A 9,146-nucleotide genomic window follows, 5' to 3' on the forward strand; every position below is an offset into this window, starting at 1 on the left:
AAAACTGGAACTCAGAATTATTACTATATTAAGCCACATATTAAATTAGTGAAGAACTCGGTTCTTATCAAATTTTGAACATGTGACTTGTCATTTTATAGACTACAGTGAAGACACAAGGAAACATGGGAAAAATGAGGAAATATTTAACTCGTGTTCTGCTTTATTAAAAAAAATGGTTTGCTCCTTCATTCACAAAATAAGAAAGGGACGGGCCAGTGGGAAATCTGAAGAGGGTTGTGGTCTGACAGTCAATTGACTTTGACGGATTGGTGACTTCATTGTTGGCAATTTGGTTGCTGTTTTCCAGTTTTCCACAATCTGTTCATCCAGCCATCCAAGGGCTGCTGCAGAAGTCTGCTGTCTCTGTTCTCTCTCCCATCTGCTGTTTTTATTTTTACTCCCTAATTATGAAATTAGATCCATGAAAATGGGAAATTTGCAATGGGCTACAGCCACTGCAAGTTTTCCTTCATCATCTGAGAGAGTGGTCAGTCTTGTGTAAGAGCACTGGGCAAGAGCAGATCATTTGCCTGCACCAACAACAGAATTGAGTTCACATAAATAGATGCATGAACACATAAACAAATGGACAAAGACTATGAAAGAAAAACATAAATGCTCTTTTACATTTTGTAAATGCTTTGAATTTACCATAGAGGCCTTTCAAAGCTATTTTGAAATCACAAAAAAAAAAAAAAAAAAAAAAAAAATACAGTTGTTTCCCCTTATCCAAAGAGGGTAAGCGTAGTGTATGCCCCAAACCACAGAGTACCAAGCTCTTTATATACTTGAACTATGTTTTTCTCCATGTAAACATACCTGTGATGAAGTTTCATTATATACAAGGCACAGTGAGACATTAACATAATATGCATCTCTCAAGTATTTTCTTGTATTTTTAAGCCTAAACCTACAACCTGCTTCTAAATCTGTGTAACCATTAACTTCGGTTGAGTGCTTGTTGTCAATCGTTCAGATTTCTTGAAGTCCTGGTACAGGCTCTTTGCTTCCTGGTGCACAGTGTTGCTTTCAACTGGAGCATGTTTTCTGTTTGTGTCTTCCACCCACAAGTGTATTGCCACCTCCATCTTAAACCCTTAACACACACTGTGGTCATAACTTCAACAGTCTGAAGTATGACGGCAAAACCAGCACAGATTTCCTTTTTTAAAATTTGTTCTAATTAGTTATACATGACAGTAGAATCCACCTTGACACATCATATATAAATGGAGTATAACTTCTCATTCTTCTGGTTGTACATGATGTAGGATCACACGGGCCATACAGTCATATATGTACATAGGGTAATAATGTCTGATTCGTTCTACAGATTTCTTTTTTCTTCTTCACAAATTCATAGTTAGATGGCGATTGGCTCTTACAGTTGAACTTAGCATTTGATTTTCTTTTCTTGAGATCTTTCACCTGTCCACTAACCAGAAGCACTTCACAGCTGGCCTTTGTCGTATCTGAGTTTCACACCACTGTGCCTGCACTCTGGACACACCTTTAGGTAAAATAAGGGCTACCTGAACACAAGCACTGTGGTGTGAATGAGGAGTATCCACTACAAGTAGATGAGCGTGCTGGGAAAAGGAATGATTCACATCCCAGGAGGAACAGTGGGAGAGCTGGGGATTTCAACCCACTACTCAGAAGAGTGTGCAGCTTAAAACATAGGAATTGCTTAGTTTTGCAATCTTCCACTTAATATTTTTGGACCCTCATTTACTGTAGGTAACTGAAACTGGAAAGCACAACCATGGATAAGGGGAGAAGCTGTAAAATGCAAACTATCATTTATCCAGAATTCTATAATAGTTTAGTCCTAATTTACAAGGTCTCAAAACAGAACAAAGATAAAGGATCTAACTGTAAATTACGTGTGGATGCATATATAGTACTATTTTTTATCTTCAAAGAAGATAAAAACTATCACATGAGGGAATCTAATAGATTCTGAAGGTCTCTGTCTTGTTCTCACCTATGAACTCTCATTAAAAGATGAACAGACAAATCAAGAAGAATGTTGTACTTTATGTTTCCGGCCTTCCAGAATATTAAACAAGAGTCTCCAGACTGATAGGGGCCTTCTTCTCCCCTCCTAGAGCTCAAGTCTGCTCCTACCAGGTGACCTCTCAACTTCCAGATGCTGTGACAGTTATCCTCCTTCCCTTCTCTTATACCATGTCCTCTCCTTATCCTTCAAAATAGTGTGACACTTGTTCTCTGCTAAATTTTCCCTTCCTTGATTATTGTTCCTTCCTCTTCCACTTAGTCTGATTCATTTAATTACATATTAAAATATTCGGGATCCTGTTTCTTAGAGCTCTTTGTTACCTGAGATTGGTGCCAGGGCACTGGACTGACCAGGGCTTAAGTAGATGGGGCTCAAAACTACCCATAAGAAAATTAATCTTATTGATTCACATTTGCATATTGCAAAGGTATGTAACAAAATTTTATTTTCTAATTCTAAGAAAGGGGATAAAATCTATTTTATACCTTCGGACTTTTCCTACACAGTGATCTTATTGAAACTCCAGAGTCTCTGTCTGTTCTTGTATTTGTTGCTTAGAGGGTTTTTTATTTGGCCAAATATTCTGGTGGGTGTTCAGTAGAAAACAATGAACTAATAAAGTCCAAATCGGTGAGAATACAATTTGAGGTGTAAAGAGTCTGAAGTGACTGTGGAGTGAAGGCAAGTAGAGGGACCTAGAGGGAAGTTGTTTATGGCAAGCAAGATGGAATTGTGCAAAAGAAGGTGTGATAAGACACGTGAGAAAACCTTACGGTCATTGAGAGGATCTTTTGGGAAAAGGATGTGTTGTCCATAAAGAAAAGGGTGGCAGAAAAATATCCAGAAGCCCTCCTTTATATTCCCAAAACCTAGACAAATTAAGGGAACAATAAGAACAAGCCTAGGCCTGGAAGTCCGATACATAATCTGTTAAAGACCACTTTCTTTCTCTTATGCCTACTGAGAGCCAGACCAAGTCAGTGTAATCTGTAGAAAGCTATGTCCTAACGTGTATGATGGGACATTTGCTCCTTGGAATGCCAGCCATATAAGCCAACTCATGCTGGTGAGGTCAGTACATCTGCAGCCTATCATATAAAAACCCTCTCTTAGTGGAGACTCATGGAAACTGAGAACATACGTTCTACAGAATATAACTTGGAGAGTTTGAACTTTCTTCACCTTATAGAATGGGGGTTTAATCAATTTTAAAATTAGATCTTTTAAGAATCAAGGATACTCTATTTGTCACATGTTTTCATTGTGGCTCAAAATCTGCAAATCATCAACTGAATGTAATGTTCTATGTATTCACAATTACAATAAGCCTTGTAATTCTTGAGAATAACTGTTCAAAGGAATTTTGGGTATTTTTAAATATACCTCATTATAATAGAGGAGATAAATAAATCACATCCAGAAAATGCTTATAAAATTTCATCTCTTACCTGTTTTTTTCTCAGCTCTGCAATTTCTAAACCCTCTTCAAAGAATGGTTTAGAATCGTGAATGGCTCTGTGAATGCAGGCAAGGAAAAACTTAAGCTGAAATTTAATTAGGATAACCATAAATCATGTTTTCTCTAAGACGTGTCCCTTTAATGCCTGCAAACCTCACTAAATTCTGACACTAGTAGGGCATATTATTGCTTCAAAGTATTCCATTTTGGATAATGCACCATGTGGTTACTAAATGTAAATTAATTCACAGATAATTTGGAAGAAAAGACAAGATAAAAGCACGTTATCATTTGATATTGAATACTTTTTGATTCTTGGTACAATGGTCAAAAAACATTTAATGGGACTGAAAATATCTTAACCTAAAAAGACCATTAGGTTGTGGTTGAAAGCACAACTGTTTCTAGAAGCATAAAGTGTTAACTAACATAAGAAGAGATAACAATGCTTATTTACCTAAGTCCAGTCTTACAGAATAGTAATTGAGATCTAGAAATGTAAAATAATTTACTCAAAGATATGCCACTTGCTAAGATCAGAGGTCATATTGTGAAGGAAATCACTCTAAGTCCCAACTGTAAATGTCATACATTTTGAGATGCTTTTTCAAACTAAAATTCAAATTATTTGGAATTTCCAAGATTCTTTTGTTTTTTAATTGGTTCTTTTTAGTTATCTATGACAATAGAATTTGACATAATTATAAAAACATGGTATATAGTTTAATTCATTCTAATTCAGTCCCCATTACTTCTTCCCTACTCTTCTTCCCACCCCTCTTCCTTTCCCTCTACTCTACTGATCTTTCTGCTATTTATGTTTTTTTTTTTTTTTTTTTAATTTAGTGTCATGTGGATGTGCATGATGGTGAAATTCACTGTGGTATATTCATATATGGACATAAGAGTGTTATATCAGATTCATTCTACTGTCTTTCCCTATCCCATCCCATTTATTTCTTAAACAAACATTTTTGCCTCTATTATGCCAAAACGTGAACACCATCCAGTGACTCCTTTCAAACTGCTTGGAAGATAAATACATAAACTAATATTTTCAATACAGAATTAAAATAACAACAACAATAAAGACTTTGAAACTGAAATTACAATTTAGCCACATTTCCGAAAGGAGTAGCATTTACTCTTCTGGCTTGTGTCTTTCCAAAGGAGAATGTTGAAGCCCTAACCACCAACATGTAACTAAAAATCTGATCTTATTTGAAGATGGGGCCTATGCAAAGGCAATCAAGTTAAGATTAAGTCTTTGAGGCTGGCCTTAATTCACTATGATTAAGGTCCTTATAAATATGGGAAATTTGGAAAAAAAAGGGGTACACACACAGGGAAAATATCAAGTAAAGATGAAGGCAGAGATTGGGGTGATGCTTCCATGAATCAAGGAACACAAAAATCCCACCAAACTTTGTCAGGAATTAGAGGAAAGACATGGAACAGACTCTCTCACACGGTACCCAATCCTGCCCACCACAACGGAGACAATAAATTTCAATCGTTTATACCACTCCATTTGTGGTACATAATCTAACACCCTAAAAAATTTGAATATTTACGTGTTGGAAGAAATAATTTTAAAAACAAGTTGTTATGGTTTGCATATGAGGTGTCAAGCTCCTATTAATTCAAGAATAATCAGAAATCAAATGATTGGATTGAGAGAATTATAACATGAGTGGTCCATCCTAGTCTGAACTGACTGACTGGATGGTAACAGTGCTGGGGCATGGCAGGAAGGGTGAACTCCATCCGCAGCCCCTTCCCTTTTTATGTCACCCTTTCAGCCTCCTGGCCCTGCCATGAGCTAAGGTGAGTCCTTTCCCCATGAAGTGCTGCTTCAACTTGGGTCCAGAAAAGTGGACTGAGACCTCTGAAACCTCTTTAGTTCCATTTTCGAAGTATCCCCAGTTCTCTTTTCCTTTCTCTACACCTTAGTTTCCAATGTGCACTTGAAATCATTTTGATCTTTTTATTATTAACAATAAAAATGTTTCAAAATATATATATTTGGTACTGATGCTTATTCTGTTGAAAACTTTGGGTTATCACTGACATGAAGAAACATTGCAATAATGTGCTATCCCAGGAAGTTGAGTTCTGAGCATTGAAAAGACATGGTGTTAAAAACGTGTACACAAAAAATGTGTATGCAAAAAATGAAAACTACCTAAGAGGGCTGAAGAAAAACTTTGAGAATTATTTCTGTCTTAACTGAATCAAATCAAAACCAGAGGGAGTTTTGTGGCTTTACCATTATCCTCCTAAATGCAGGATTCCTTCTCAGTATATAATTGGGAACCTTTGAAAGTTCTTAAACTGAGATGGAGGTGACATTTTTGAATAACATTCCATATTTCCAAGCAAAAATTTGTCTGATAATTGAGAGTTGACTATGTATTAAACAGAGTTACCCAATTTTAGCATGAATTTGCTAGAAGATAAAGTCCTACATAAAAAATTGAAATTAAACATATTTTCCAAAATAGAGTTATTTTAAATATTGCCTAGTGAATTAATCTCTAACGGTCATTATCATATAAGGTTTACTTTTACCGGACGAAGTAATGTAAATGAATATGCTTCCTGCCTTTTAGAATCTTTGAGCCTAAAATGGATGACAAAAGCAATAAACATAAACATGAAAAAGCAGACAAATGAATCCTTTCTCTGTAGAGTCCTGAGAAGTAATGTTTTGAAAGAAGATAAGTTGAAAGAAAATAAATTCAATAAGGAAGAGCTTATATTTTATAAGCAACCCTATGCGGGAAATTAAATACATATAAGCAGATATGAGACAAGAATTAGAAATGTTCTTTGGGTATTCCTTTCAACATTCCCTGTGTCTATAATTATATTCATTGTAGAGCACTTTCATATCTATTATCCCTCTTCTTAAATCCTTCAAGTATATTAAAAGTTATTTACATATTATACATATTTACGATCCAACTCCCATGAGCCAGTCCCACAAAGTTTCTACAGAAATTGAATATCAATTACTTGAAAGTGAGTAACTATATGCAAAAATTTTGTTTCCCTTTACCTTTCTCATTCTTTTGTTCTGTTTTATTAATTTATTTATCATTGGAACATTTGTCTCTTGGCATTTTATTGCATGCATATATTATTGAGTATTTATTCTCATATTATAGTTAGCACGAATTCCTTAGCTTTTTATTTTTCCCTTTGTCACTATAGCCTTTTGTTATTTGACACTTTTTCATTGTTAATGTCGTTCTTATTCATTAAAGTAACTAAGCCCAATGATCTTACACTCTACTACATTCAGAGTTTGAGTTGCTTTGTCTCCCTTCCTGTGTGTGCCTACACCCAGCCATCTTTATTACATACATATATATTTTCTTCAAAAACAAATTTTATGAAGGATTTTAATCATATTCTATATTTTCTAATAATGCTCTGACTTCCTTTTTCCTCTTAAATATGTATTCAGGTTCCATTTCCTTACATTATTCTTTCCCAGTCACTACCAATATACAAAAGGTGTCTACTTCTTCCTTTCTTTTACATTCTACCATTTCATTTATATTAGACCCTTTCACAACTTGGTCTTCTCACATTCTACTTTCTCTTCTTCAGAGCACTCCCTATACAAGAGGCTCACCCGTAGCAGGAATAAAGTGAAACTTGCCTTCCATTCATTGTCATCTTCCTTTTAAATCTTGAATCAGGAAAGTCATTCACCAGTAATGGCAGTCTGTATTGATTCAGGCTAACCCTGTACCTCTAGCACCAAGCATATAAGCTGCAGTGTGCTTGAATTTGTCCTGCTGTTCCAGAAGGAAGAATCGGTAGGACTCCACAAGGACTGATATTCATCATACATAGTCAATGCTCCATGTCAATTAATACTTGTCTGGGTGTGGACCACACATAATATACCACTTCAACAAGTTCATCATTCTTTCCTTTCCTTACCTTACCCATTTATTTGTAATGCCTTTCTTATGAACATGCATGAGAAATATTTTTACTATTCCAACTTGCACTTTAATAAATTTTCAGACTTTGCATTTTCTCCTCTTGATTTTTATTCAAACTTCTTTACAAGGATTTTTATGTATTATAAATGCTTTCCTTTTTTCCTCATTTAATCAGAGAAATACCTGCACAAAGTCCTATGTTATGAGTGTACCCTACCAATTCCACTCTCTTTTTGTCTTTGAACTATTCAAATTTCACATGTGGAATACATTCCCCTGAAAGGAATTGCTCAGTCCATAAGTAGAGTAGAAGCAAAGTGGCCCACTGGACCTTTCTTTCCCAGCCCACCTATTCAAATCAGAGATGGCAGTCAGACTGGCAAATAGAGCATTTTAGTATTCAAGTAATAATTTAGTATATCTTTATATATTAGTTAAAGGAAAGATAACTATATGTATGTTTAAACATAATAGCCATCCTTTGGAAACATTTAAAATTGCTTATCAGTAACTTGAACAGCTAGTTTTGTACCCGAAAATTAAACTTTTCTTCTCTAAAAGTCCTTCAGTTCAATAGACCAACTGCACAAGTATAGTCAGTATTTAATGATGCTAAAGCTTTCAACTGTAAATCTTTCCTTCATGGTCTTTGAATCCCTGCACCATTTCAGGTATAGTCTAAAAAACTTGGCAAGAATATTATCAGAGCCTTAGCTGTTTCCTGAATGCGCACATGGATCTGTAACACCCAGTACTTAGTGTCTACATCTAACATCAAAAGCTGAGCACCTAGCTAGGCCCAGGTCTTCACAATGGGAGTATTTTCTGCTTTTCAAACTTTCATTTTCTGAATTTCTTTACACAAAAATATTATTGTAGCCCTTGTGAATGGGGAAAGTCTTCAATACTTCACATCTCTTAACTCAGGTAATCCTTAGAATAAATTTTTGAGGTAGGTACAAATATTTTCATTTTGCAGTTGAAGAAAACACAACACAGAAGTATACTAATTTGCCTATTGTAAACAGCTACTAGGTGACCTATGTGAATGCAGAGTTATGAGTCTCTTCCTACATCCTTTGTATCTACAGCAAAAATACTTAAAAATGCTCACAGTAGGCCATGCACAGTAGCACATGACTGTAATTCCAGCAATTCACCAGAGGCTGAGGCAGAAGGACCACAAGTTTAAGGACAGCCTAGCAACTTAGTGAGGTATTAAGCAACTCAGTGAGATCTTATGTCAAAAAATAAAAAGGGCTGTGGGTGTACCTCAGTGGTTAAGTGCACCAGGGTTCAATCCTCAGCACCAAAGGAAAAAAAAAAAAAAAAAAAAAAAAAGAGGGAGAGAGAAAGAGAAAAGAAAAAAAAAACATTGCAAGTGTAAGAAAGCTCAAACTCAAGGAACTTGAATCAGTGTGTTTTAATTTTATGAACAAGAATGAGAGTCTTTTTAAAATTTCTTAAGAGGATTTAGCATATTTGTATTAATTATAAAATTCTAATCTGTAATTTTATAATCTTGTGTTGTGATTTTAAGTGTTTCTATTATTTTTTCCTCTCTTCAGAATGTAGGAAACAATTTCTTTTCTTCTCCTTTAGCATTTGGCAACTATAGAACTTCTTTATAATTTTATTTGTTATTATTTTAACATTTTTAAATAACCAACTTTTATATTGGTTAAATTAATACATTATG

This window comes from Sciurus vulgaris (assembly GCF_902686455.1).
Source record: "Sciurus vulgaris genome assembly, chromosome: 3".
Taxonomy (NCBI): Eukaryota; Metazoa; Chordata; class Mammalia; order Rodentia; family Sciuridae; genus Sciurus; species Sciurus vulgaris.